We start from the raw sequence: 14,077 nt of genomic DNA, 5'->3' as shown, positions 1-14,077 counted from the left end.
AACCTCTTCTGACTTCTTTTGGATAAGAGAAAGAAGAATAAGTCACAGGATAAAATATATTAAAGACTCTTCGCATATATTATTCAAGCGTTTTCTGGAGAAGTTGTGCCATCCTTTCTTCCTTTGCCTTTGCCAGCAGCAAACACTACCTACCGCTGAGATGTAGTCCAGGGCGCTCACAAAGAAAAGGCTAGTCAGGAGTAGCTGATCATGAGTGAAGGAGTTGGGAAGTGGACCTGCTGGGAAATCGAGGACATGGGGCAAGAAGAAGGAAAAAGGAGATGATGAGATCTCAGCCTGGGCCCAGAGATGGAAGAGTGGAGAGTTAGCAAGAAAGGAAAATGAGGGAATTCCTCTTACCAGAGATAATGATAGACCCCTCACCCACCATGCCGTCTTTCACAAAAGACCCATTGGTCCTCTGGATGGGGGTGCAGGGCTACTTGGGTTGATGGTGAAAAGTTGGAGCAGCCTCTCCAAATTCCCTTTCATGTTCTTCTCTCTCTTTGACTTTTTTTTCAGCTTTATTGAGGTAAACTGACAAAATGATCAGATACTCAAAATATACGTGCAATGTGCAGAGTTAATATACCCGTCCATTGGGAAAGGGTTCCCTCCATCAAGTTAATCAACACATCCATCAGCTCACATAGTTACCTTTCTTGTGTTTACTTTCTACTCTTTACTTTCTACTCTCATAGCAAATGCCAATTAGATAATACGGTATTATCAACTGTAGTCACCATGTTATGCATTAGATCCTCAGATCTTATTCTCTATTCAGCTTTTATGCTTTATTATCTCAGTGTCCTTCTGGAGCATTCATAGGTATGGCTGGTTTGGGTTCCAGTGTGAGAACTTTTTCTTTTCTATCTTTGCCACCTCACAAGAAGGGCGCATATCTGAAGGCAGCCTTACAGATAAGGGCAGGGGGCTGGGGTATCACTGATGGTCTCAGTGTAATGAGTCCAAAGACTCCTGCCTTCCACTTTCTTCTTTCTCTCCCAGTACTTGAAATTCCTCCATAAATAAAATCTGGGAATTTTTAAGCCAGAAATAGCCAGCTAGTCCAACCACTCAGTTAATAGATGAAGTTGGTTCAAGGAGGGGAAGGGACCTGAATGAGGTCCTAGAGCCTGTTGGTGGTGGAAGTCCAGAAAACAGCCCAGGGGCCCTGACCTCAAGCTCAATCTTTCCCTGGCTCGAGACTCATTGCATATGGTTTTGAAGATGTCTCAGTATTAAAATCAGCAGAAGAGCTTTCCAATTTGCCTGTTTAGAACAAGGTATGAGAGATGGGAGACCCAGGAGGTGAAGAGAAGAGGGAGGAAGGAAGGATAGAGAAAACACTGAACATAGCTTGTTGACCAAAGCTGCCTCTATTTTTCTCTCTGCTCCCCTCAGAGGCCCTGACTCTCTCTTGACTTCTCTGTAACACTTCCTGCTGCTCCTGGGAGGGGCGCTACATCTTGGCTTGAGCTTGGGATTGCCACCTGCTTTAGAAATGCACCATTACTTCAGATTTACCCAGCCGAGGAGGCGATGGAGAATCACTTTGATTCTTGAGCAGGGTTTATGGAACTAGAGGAAATTTGACTTCCAGGCTCTCTGGGAACTATGAAAGAATCCATCAGCCCATCACCAGCCAAATCTTTTGTAGAGTGAGATGTGTAGTTGTTTTGCCCTCAACTGAAGAGTCCAGGGAGTACCTGGGTTAGGTATGGGAGCCTCACAGGTGGTTCAAGGGCTGAAAAAAGTACAGACAAGTTAGCTTGCAGAGGAATAGAATGTGCTTTAATTCTGTACCTTGTTTTTCTTATTGATATTGTAATGGTGTTGATCTATTTATTTTCACAAGGTATGTGGAGTAATGGCAGTATCTTTGGAAATAATGATTTCCTGAAAGTGGAGATTATGACATTGGAATGTTTCTGAGATGGGTTGAGAAGTGTCTCCTGAATGTCTTCACCAATGGCATGGATGGTAGTTAATCTGGAATTTAGGGACCTTCAGGGGTCCCTGTCACTGAGGAAGTCTATGACACTGCAAAGCTATGAAACAATGGAGTTTCCAGGATTTCCGTGAGGGAGTTTGTTTCTGATGCTGATTATACACATTCCTCCTACAGAATTTAACTTCTCTGAGGTTCAACATGCTATTTCAAGCCACCCATTTATAAATTATAATTTTTCAAATTTTCTGAACAGTCTTCACATGTGCAGTCCAGATTAAGTGATCTTTCCAAGTCTTCTGTTATCTTTTTTTTTTTTTTTTTTTTTCCTGGAAGAAAAGTATGAGAGTCAGTTAAAAGAGTATGGCAAGCAAACATAAAGAAAACTCCAACTATTGTGTGAAGAATTTTGAAGATGGATGATGACATGGAAATTGGCATCCAATTTAGGTCTCGATGAAAAACTCACATGCCACTGGGGAACGTGGATAGTGACCAAATGGCCGGGCCACTGGACATTTGTTTTAAGTGATACCAATCTCTTGGGAGGTGGTTTTTTCCCCCTTTTCTCTTTTGTAATAGTGAGATCATGACAACTGGCATTTAGTAGAATGGAGCCAAGAGAACTGTCACTCTTTCTAATTTAAGAGGATGAGTGTATAGTCTGAAGAAAGCTTGTAAATGTTATTACGACACAAAGATAAACATGGCTGCTTCCCAGGGAAGAGGTGTACACAAAGGAAACCTCTTGTTTTTCTCTTCTCTTCCTCCCTTTCTTCTTAGTTTCCTTCCTCTCTCCTCTCTTATTTTCTTTTCTTTCCCCTTCCTCTTCCCCCTCTCTTCTCCTTCTCCTCTTTATGAGCCAAATGCTCATTATTCAATTACCTCGAGTCCACTTGCTTGAGTTCAAAGTCCTGACTTTCATCAGAATTCTAACCCCTGCCCCCTTCGCTCTTTGTCCCAAGACTTGAAGGCAGAAGGCATCTGTATGGCTTCCCCTTCCTGTTTCCCTCGTCGGTGTGTCCATCCTTCCCTAAGGCATGGCACCTTGAGCCTCATGGGTCTTGTTGAACCTGGTAGGTAGGGGTTGGACTCCATGGCGGAGGAGTGAGAGAAGGGGAGATGGGGAGATGGGGATTTACCAACAAGCTGCGGGGGGTTAGTTTCAGGGGCTTTTCCTGTGCAGGGCTCCTTCCAAGGCCCTAGAGAGGCCCTAGCAAAGTGGTCACATGGTCAAATGTTTGGTAACATGTACAAAAGTAAGATATTTTAACCAAAACTCCACAGCCTTTTTCATTCTAACTTGCCTCTGTTACACTTCTCCTCATGTTGGAGAGTAAAGTGACCACAGGCAGTTTTTGGATCTGGCTAAAGGGACACAGCAGAAAGATGTATTTGTATGGTTTGCTGTCACTTGTACATGTGCTGAAGTAATTGCTAGCCATCGTGGCCTGGGAATGGCTTCCATGAGTACTCCTGTTGCCTGCCTGGTGTCCTAACAGGAAGGTGTAGGTCCAGAGGTGGCATCGCCATACGTGTCCTACAGTGTCTGACCCTGCATGCATGTGTGTAGTGGAGCAGAAACAAAGATTTAAATGTATGGAGCCACCGGGCGCCTGGGTGGCTCAGTTGGTTAAGCGACTGCCTTCGGCTCAGGTCATGATCCTGGAGTCCCGGGATCGAGTCCCACATCGGGCTCCCTGCTCGGCAGGGAGTCTGCTTCTCCCTCTGACCCTCCTCCCTCTCATGCTCTCTGTCTCTCATTCTCTCTGTCTCAAATAAATAAATAAAATCTTTAAAAAAAAAAATGTATGGAGCCAGGAGGGAGTCTGTGGGAAAATGTTACAGAAGTGTAAGATACAAATAGTTTATTAATTTTTCTGGATTTTGTGGTGTCCGTGGTGTTTGTTACTTGAAGTATTTTTTAGTTTGCTATGACTGTTCTCATTTCAAATGAGCATCCATTTTTACCTAATTCTGAATTCATAATTTTGTGATATTTTTCTTAAATAAGACTCCCTAAATTATAAACATTTTAGGCCCACCTAACTTGACTCTTACCCTGGAGGAGATGCTTAAGAGGGAGACTGAAGAGGGAGAGAGCATGGGGAGCACTCCCCAGGATGACAATAGAGGCAGCCATGTGAAAGATCATCAGAACAAGGGGCATAGGATTTTCCTCTTTTGGTGCCTGTGCTCATGTGTGTGTGTGGTAGGCATTGTTAAGTGCATGGTATCAGGAACACTGTAGACATTGACACGTCTACAGATTTGGAGAAAAAAAATGAAGCCAGGAGGGGGAAAGGAAAGCATTACTTGGATGTGCTAATTATTATAATAATCTACATGAATTGCTTACCATTGGTACTTCATTACAGCATAGCAGAATAAGAATTATATATACTGAGTCATGTTTCAGATTAACTTGTCTACTTTTTTTTTTTTAAAGATTTTATTTATTTATTTGACAGAAAGAGACACAGCGAGCGAGATAGGGAACACAAGCAGGGGGAGTGGGAGAGGGAGAGGGAGAAGTAGGCTTCCTGCTGAGCAGGGAGCCCGATGTGGGGCTTGAAACCAGGACCCCGGGATCACGACCTGAGCCGATGGCAGACGCTTAACCGACTGAGCCACCCAGGCACCCCTAACTTGTCTAAGTTTTGATTATAACCTCATATTTTTTTTTCTTTCATGAAGACAGAGATGTTTTATTTTTTTAAATTTTTTTAAATTTAAATTCAATTAGCCAACATTTGGTACATCATTAGTTTCAGATGTAGAGTTCAATAATTCATCAGTTGCGTATAACACCCAGTGCTCTACATGTGACAGTGTTGGAAAGTTTGAAGAGTGAACTCCAACAACTAGAGCTTTAATTGATCCAAGATTTCAGTATCTCTAATCATGGGGCCTTCAATGTGCATGTGGGCATGTGTGTCAACATCCTGTTCTAAAATACTCCCCACCAATGGGGCTCCTGGGTGGCTCAGTCAGTTAAGCATCTGCCTTCGGCTCAGGTCATGATCCCAGGGCCCTGGGATCAAGCCCCGCTTTAGATTCCCTGCTCAGCAGAGAGCTTGCTTCTCCCTGTCTGCCACTCCCCTTGCCTGTGCTCTCGTTCTCTCTGACAAATAAATAAAATCTTGAAAAAAAATAAAATGCTCCCCACTATTAAAAATAAACAGACTCCACACTTGTAGTGTTAGAGTTGAGGGTTACCTTTAGGCTAATTACCTCTTGGAAGCTGTGGTGGGTTCCATGTACCCTGTGAGACAGGTCATTGTTTTTTTGCTATTTGCCAGATTTAAAAAAATATTTTTTTTATTAACATATAATGTATTATTTGTTTCAGAGGTACAGGTCTGTGATTCATCAGTCTTACACAATACCCTCCCCAATGTCTATCACCCAGCCACCCCATCCGTCCCACCCCCTCCACTCCAGCAACTCTCAGTTTGTTTCCTAAGATTAAGAGTCTCTTATGGTTTGTCTCCCTCTTTGGTTTTGTCTTGTTTCATTTTCCCCTCCCTTCCCCTATGATCATCTGTCTTGTTTCTCAAATTCCTCTTATCAGTGAAATCATATGATACATGTCTTTCTCTGATTGACTTATTTTGCTTAGCATAATACCCTCTAGTTCCATCCACGTTGTTGCCAATGGCAAGATTTCATTTTTTTGATGGCTGCATAATATTCCATTGTGTGTGTATATATATATATATATATATATATATATATATATCTCACATCTTCTTTATCCATTTGTCTGTTGATGGACATCTAGGCTCTTTCCATAGTCTGGCTATTGTGAACATTGCTGCTATAAACATTGGGGTGCATGTGTCCCTTCAGATCACTACATTTGTATCTTTGGGGTAAATACCCAGTAGTGCAATTGCTGGATCATAGGGTAACTCTATTTTCAACTTTTTGAGGAACCCCCATACTGTTTTCCAGAGTGGCTGCACCAGCTCGCATTTCCACCAACAGTGTAGGAGAGTTCTTTCTGTTTGCCAGATTTTTTTCTGTTTATAGATGCAAACCACCTTTAATGTAGTGTTTATTATTTAAATGTGCATGAGTATTTTTTAATGTTTCCCTAAGATACATGCTCTGAAAATTTCATAACCTGTGTATTATAATACATTTTTTGGGTGCCTACTACATGCTAAAGACCCATCGTATATCAACCAGGCCTGTGAGGGAGAGGGACCCACAAACAATGCTGATAGTAAGGGATGATCTGTGAAGACAGGCAGGATGTCTGGGAGTGCTGAGTAGGGGCTAGGCTGGCTTGGTTGTGTGGGGGGGCTTGGGGGTGCAGAGGTCACAGAGGATATAAGCTGAGTCTTAAAGGACTCTCTTCAGAAAGGCTTGGATCTTTCCATACAGAAGAAAGACCAATTAATGTGTTAACATTCACAGCTAACATTTTTGCTTTTGCTAAGCCCTTTTAGGATCTGGGTAAGAGGATCTGACCAGTTACAAGGGTCCCAGAGAGGAACATCTGTGTTTTTGATTCTCTCCAGTGAATTTTGGAAGGATTGTTCTTTCAACTCCTTCTTGCCTTCTCTTGCCTTCTGTGTTAAGATAAGACCATAGAGCCAGGACAGCAATTAACCAAAGCCGTAATTAACTTTCTCCTGGGATGGGTACAATGAATTGAAGTTTCTTGGCTGATGAAATTTACTGCAGATTGTTCTGTCTGAGAACTCTTTTGTTGGCAGTTTTGCCAACACCATACATGCCACTTTTCCTGAGCTTTAATTAGACAAAAATCTCAGAAGCTCAAATCATGGTACCTTCAACTTGTATGTATATCAATATCCTGCTCTTAAATGCTCCAGGCTCCTTCCCGCATATTTCTCTTAGCACAGTGCCTTGAACTTGATAGGTACACAGTCAACTTTTGTGAATGAAAGAGTGGATGAATAAATGAATGAATATCCAGGATAAGCTTTACTGTCAATGTAAGTAAGTCTCAAAGTATGGATAGTATGGGAAATAGTTAAATTATTTTCTTTCTTTTCTTGATTTGCTTAATTATGCTACTCCCTCTGCACCCCTCCCCAAAGGAAAACAAATACCCACTCACAAAAGCACTTTAAATTCCAAAGAGAGAGGAAATGGTTAGTTCTTGGTCTATTTTTAAGCTCATAGGGGTTTTAAGACTAATTCTCTGTGAAAATGCATCTAATTCAGAAAACATGCTTTATAGAGGTCCAAGAACAGCACATATTTTCTTTGAACGGTTTAGGTTTAAAACACACACACAAAACTCAAAGAAAAAAAAAAAAACCCCTCCAACCACAGTTATGGCTAAATGGCAAATACAGAGGAATGAATTACTCCGGATGACATCAATAAAAAAACAGCAAAGCTCCTCCTGACTAGCCCGGCCTGGTGGGGGAAGACATGTGGGCCAGGTTCAGGCATGAGGATCTTGTACCCCTCTTGGGCCCCCAACCCGGGGAGTTTCCACTGTCACCTATTAGGTTGCTGATCTAAAGCCTAGCTGAGTTATTGTCTGAAACAGAGATGGACATAGCAAGACATGCCCAGATGACCCCGTAATGAATCACTGCCGAGGCTGGGGGATCCCTGCCAAGGTGAAAGTTTGCACAGGTAGGCACACCTTGGCCCTGGTGTGACTCTAGTAAAGACCCAGCTGTATTTTTTCTTTTCTTTCTTTCTTTCTTTTTTTCTTTCAGATTTTATTTATTTATTCGAGAGAGAGAGAGAGAGCACACGCACGTGTGAGCCTGAGTGGGGGGAGGGGCAGAGGGCGAGAATCTCAAGCAGACTCTGTGCTGATTGCAGAGCCAGACGCAGGGCTCGATCTCATGACCCTGAGATCATGACCTGAGTCGAAACCAAGAGTTGGACATTTAACCAACTGGCCACCCAGGTACCCCCCAGCTGTGTTTTCTTGATACTCTCTCCACCACCTTGGATTTTGAGTCTAGAGTGAAGTAGAAAATTGTTCTCTCCTCAGTTACATCCCCAACAACTAGGAACATCTATTGTATTCATCTTCCAGGCTGACATCGATAGGTTTAGAGATTAAATCTAAATAACAGTAATTCTTAGACTGAAAATTACAGAATGAATTTCAGGAATTACTTTAAAATATCCTTTTGGTGGTAAGGATGAAAACAGGTGTGATCTTGAGCAATCCTTTCTGTCTAGAACTCTGTGTCTTCATCCGTATTAAATGATTGCTACAGTACATTCCAGTTCTGATATAATATGATTCTCTAGTGCCCCTCCTCCCTGCTTCAGGGCTAAGGTGCCTAAACATAGGCTGGCCAGCTGGTCAACCTGTGATTTATTGTTGTGTGAGAAAGGAGATGACCACACTATATGTATTTCCTGGAAATCCAAGGATTGGTAGATGACTTGACTGCAAAGAAACTAATTCTGGCTACTTTAAGCAGAAAAGGGACTTATTACAAGAACTATTTGTGAGGTAATGCACAGAATCTCTTGGAGGTGGAGAACCACTTAAAATAATAAAATACAGCCAAGCCCCATTCAAGTTGCTCCAGTAAGGACACTGCTCAGTGCTGGAGCATTTGTTGTTGCCTCCTGAATGTTGCTGTATAACCAACCCTTGAATGTGGATTCTCTCCTGAGGTAATTGGCTGCCTCTAGAGTTGAAGTTGCCATACATATAATATCATACTGTGTAGGCTGTAATATGGAGAGGAATACAGATACTGCAAAAAGGAGCCCAGTTATATGAGTCCCCACCTCCCAATGTAAAAGCCAGAAACTTACTTTACCAGTCTCCTTTGCTACTAGCTTCTATCAGATGATGCCCTTCTTCCTGACTGATTGTGAAGCCAGCGATACAAAGGAGCAGTGAAACTATTGATTAGCCTAGTAAAAATCAGAAATGGGTTTTCACTGTGAAAATTAGTAATTTACGAATTAACAAGATGAACATTAGATATGAGACACCATTTGAATGAAATCAATATTTAGGATATTATTATGGACTGAACTATGTTTCTCCCAAATTCGTATGTTGAATCTCTAACATTTAGTACCTCAGAATGTAGCTGTATTTGGGGATAGGGCCCTTAAAGAAATGATTAAGTTAAACTGAGGCCATTAGAGTGGGCCCTCATCCAATATGACTGTTGTCCTTATAAGAAGAGGAAATTTGGACACACAGTGGAACACCAGGGATGTCCATGGACAGAGGGTAGAACATGTGAGGACGTAGCAAGCAGGCGGCCATCTACATGCCAATGAAAAAGGCCTCAGGAGAAACCAGATGTGCTGACAGCTTGATTTGGGACTCCCTCGCCTCTAGAACTGGGAGAAAATACATTTCTCCTATTTAAGTCTGCCAGTCTATAGTATTTTTTTTTTTATCGCAGTCCTAGAAAACTAATATAGTTATATAGATTAACCAAAATCTTAGAGCTATAACATGACCTTCACTAAAGAGAGCATAAGAATCCAGCAAAGCCTGTTGCCTTTCCCTTAGGGATAGTGCCTGAGACTTGATTCCTAAATTGTCCTGTATTCAGCCACTTAGTTGAAGGATATCTAGTTGTCTGATATGGACTCTGAGGCTTCTAGAATCCTTCCTGTGGAATGTTGTCAGGTCTGCCTTGAGGAACCACTTCATTCAAGGTGGTAGTGAGAGTATCTAAAAAGGCAGAGGGGCACCAGGGTGGCTCAGTGGGTTGAATGTCCGACTGTTGATTTCAGCTCAGGTCATGATCTCAGGGTCGTGAGATAGAGCCCCATGTTGGGCTTTGTGCTTAACGGGGAGTCTGCTGGAGGTTCTCTCTCTCTCCCTCTTCCTCTGCTCTTCCCCCCCCCAATTCCCCTCAACCCCTCACTCTCTTTCTCTCAAATAAATAAATAAATAAATAAATCTTTAAAAAAAATAAAAAGACAGAAAACTGGGACTTCTCTGAGATTACCATGCTGTAAGAGCTGTTAACAAATATTTACCTAATAAATGTCTGTGTGTGAAACAGAATTTGTTCTAAGACTTGGTTTCATTATAGTTGGTAGACAATTTATAAGGGTCAATTTACTACAGGTGTTTATAGGTGCTGAGAGTCCTTTATAAGGGCAAATCTTTATATTAGTGACCAAATAGGGAGATGGGCTCCATATCAGGTATATGGTCTTAGTTTCCTGGGATCCAAATGTGGCCTTCCCTTCATCTGCTAATTTTAAATGAGGTTGTCTTTTCAACTAAACACTTAAGTTTTTCTTTCCTTTAGAATAGAGATTCCCAAAATATGTGCTACAAAATATTTCTCAAAAATTGGGTTCTATGATTAAATAAATTTGGGAAACAGCTAAATGCATATTTAAGATTGCATTGGAGATTCAAAATGCATATTAGCATCATGTTAAAGATACAGAGAAGTCTACGTAAAGAACATTGTTTAAATTTATTTAATCCAGCATTACCCACCGGACCACAGATCTTTTTTCTCTTTTGCAATGCTTGTTAATAAACCAAGGAACTGTCCCAGGGAACATACTATCTAATGTGTGGTTCTAGAAGGATATTTATACCTGTGATTAGGTTTGTTCCTTTTTTCTTCATACAACAGAGAGAGTTCTATCTTTCACTATCACACATGTGGGCACATTAAGGAAGGACACAGTTTTACATCTAGGGTGAATCAAATAATTATATATCATTCTATATTAATTATAGATCACTTGATTATATATCCTCAGATTTGGTGGTTTATTTTGAGTGGCCAAGAACTTGCTTGGGAGTAGCAAAATGTTTGATGTATTGGAACCCAGGCAGACATCCCTGCGGAACACACTGGAAAGGATTTTCTGGGGTCCTTTTCATCATGATCTCAAATGGCCAACCCATGCTCTGTTCAATTCCACCCTTTCCTTGTTTGACTTTAAATGCTTAGTCTTTTAAATATCCATTATTTCCTAAAATTTAAATGAAATGAAACAAAAAGGTATAAAATGAAGATGGTATGAACCAGACATTTCTGGACACAGGTCAAAAACACCAATGAAAGAACACAATGAAGGAAAAAAAAAACAATAAAAGACACGCTATGACAGTTGGAAGCATGCACTCAGAATTGTCATCCAAAATGGGCCACTTGTTCAATTAGTCAAATTCTGAGCTGCCACAGAGGAGTTGGGTTGCAAGTGAGAAATGCGCTCCAAGGGAGAACAGACAAAGAATAGCCATTTTTAAACAATGCTAACTTAACTCATTGCTAAGGCTAATATAAACCAGAGGAGGGGCCGGGCCATTTGAGGGTAGTTTGGTGCTAGATTTTCCCTCAGCAGTGTGTGCCTTACTTTAATGGACTAAAACATTAACCACACCCCAAACAAACTTCAAAATCCCCATGGAGGATCTCCTATGATAGGACAGTATGAAGAACAGCAAGGGAAAGAACATTCTCCTCCGGGATCATGTTTAAAAAATGTATATGTACATATGTGTGTGTACTATATGTGTTATTATATGTATCATGATTCCAAAGTTTTTTTGGGGGGTGGGGGAACACATATTTCTCTCCCAATCTTCCTCATGTAAATAAGTGCATTATCATAGTACTCCAGCCAGAATCCTCACAGCCCATACCAACGAGAACTCCCACTAGGGATTTTAATGTCAATAGATAAATCTCTTAAGGAGGACATGCTATAAAAATACTCAGTTTTTCTGTGTCGTTAATCAGTGATTTAATACCATAACTGTATATTTGCAGGCTCTTGGTTCACTGACATGTTTTGGGGATTCGGAAGAGAATTTCTATGTGATTTCAAGTCTTAGGCATGCCAACCACACGGGTGTGAAGGAGGCCATGGAAATGGAAGATTCCTGTTTGGTTTGGGATGGTGAGGATTGAATGACTCCACTTTCTTCATGGTAACCAGTTGCCTTATATAAGGAATGCAATTAACCTCAAATGAGGAAAGATTTGATGATACCTTTGATTTTAGACACAATTTAGCAGGCCAAATTATTTAGTAATTACTTGACATTTATGAATATGTGGCCATCTCCTTATTGATCAGTGTTATAAGGTAAGGACTTTTCTAGAGTATGAATTACCCAAATTTTCTGAAATTAGTAAGATTTGAAAGTAAACTGTGGCCTCTTAGGGATTACTTGCATTTATAATTAAATTACTAACTACACTGTACATGATTATGAACCTAAATCTGGAAATCAGCCACCAGCAAATCACAGTAAACCTTAATTAATTTAGACTAAGGAGAAGGAAAGAAGTAAGTCAAAGCCCTAACAATTCATAAATTTAAAAAATTCAATCTTTGAACTGGAAGGTTAGGATTATTGGATTAGAGAGTTATTAAAGATCATCTAGTTAGGAGGTGCCTGGGTGGCTCGGTTGAGCATCCGACTCTTGATTTTGACTCAGGTCATGATCTTGGAGTCATGAGATCAAGCCCCGTGTAGGGCTCTGCGCTGAGCAAGGAGCCTGCTTAAGATTCTCTCTCCTCTCCCTCTGCCCCTCCCCACTCACACTGTCTCTCTTTAAAAAAAAAAAAAAATCATCTAGTTAGTACAATTAACACGGATCACTTCTGTCACTGCCAAAACCCCAAGATATCTTAAAAACTATCAACGGTGAAGAACCTATTCATGTACATTTGTGGGTGTGTAAATAGATGTGTGTGTTTAGATTGACATAGTAGTTAGTGCTGTCCATCCATATTTCTTTCTTTTTTTTTTTAAAAGATTTTATTTATTTATTCATGAGAGAGAGAGAGAGAGAGGCAGAGGGAGAAGCAGGCTCCCCGCAGAGTGGGGAGCCCGATGCGGGACTCGATCCCAGGACCCCGGGATCATGACCTGAGCCGAAGGCAGACGCTTAACCATCTGAGCCACCCAGGTGCCCTGTCCATCCATATTTCCAAGTTGTTTTCTTCTAGGCAAATTGTAGGATAGAATTTCTTTGTTCTTTTATTTATTTATTTAAAAAAAAAAAGTTTATTTGAGAACAAGAGTGAAAGCTTTTGCACATCTGACAAGGTAGACTCGTTTTGCTAACAGATGCCATCCGTATTCAGCTCTACCAATATTATCACAATGGAACATATTTGCTCGAACAAAGATATGGGCCCAAGTCGAGGACTATGACTAGACAGCATCAAAGGAAAGATGGGGCCCCAAATCTTAACCCCTAGACTGATTCGCAACATAGGATTTCAGTCAAACACTCCTCATGCAGTGGTTCTCAACCTGGCTTCTTATCAGAATCCCAGGGACTCTTTGGACGGAAATCCCAGTCACTAGACTGTCCTCCAGCCGGAGTCTCTGGGGTTGGGACCCAGGCATCAGTAGGTCCTTAAGCTTCCCAGGTGACTCCCATGAGCAGCCGAGGTCGAGCACCACTCTCGAGGCAGGTAACAGTTCAACAAATCGGCACGTTCCCCAGCCCGGCCGGCCCTGTGAGGAAGGGGGTCTGCTGGGCATCGCTAGTTCTCGCAGATCCTATCTCTCACTCTGCTCCAGAACTCCGTAACGTTACCAGCTTTGGGTGCAATGTTGAGCCTTTCCATATGCCTTAATGATTTTCAGAGCAATGTTTAATCAGGCAGATACCAGCAAAGAAAGAAAAATGGAAAAAGGAAGAAATTTCCATAAGGCATGATACTATGAATAAATAAAATAAGTGAAAAAACAATCTCAGGTTTAAAAGTAAAGCATGAGAAGTCAACACCTGCAAAATTTTATTTATATAAAAGAATAAAAATATCTATTTTAAAAGGATTGATTTAAACTTAGGTTTTTCAGCCTTTCCGGTTCCTTGAACATAAAACTGCCTCCAACGCAGAAAGATTTAAGATAGGTAATTATTAAATAAACCCTCTTTACCTTACCCCTGCAAAAACACAGAGCCAAGTTCCCCATTTTCTTTATGGTAAACCAGATTATTTTCAGTGAAGATTATTGGCAATTGCATGAAGCAGATGATCAGATATGTCGTCAGGAAGGTATGAGCTGTACAACGGCATTACAAAAAGCCCCCAAAGAAAAGAAGATGGTAAAAACAATAGAAAAATAATAAAACACGAACAAAATAAGAAAATGCCCAATATTTACAGCCTCCCTCTGAAACGTGACCTATG

This window comes from Mirounga leonina, unplaced genomic scaffold, assembly GCF_011800145.1.
Source record: "Mirounga leonina isolate KUSES-001 unplaced genomic scaffold, KU_Mleo_1.0 Mir_91, whole genome shotgun sequence".
Taxonomy (NCBI): domain Eukaryota; kingdom Metazoa; phylum Chordata; class Mammalia; order Carnivora; family Phocidae; genus Mirounga; species Mirounga leonina.
Note: the sequence above shows the minus strand (reverse complement) of the source record.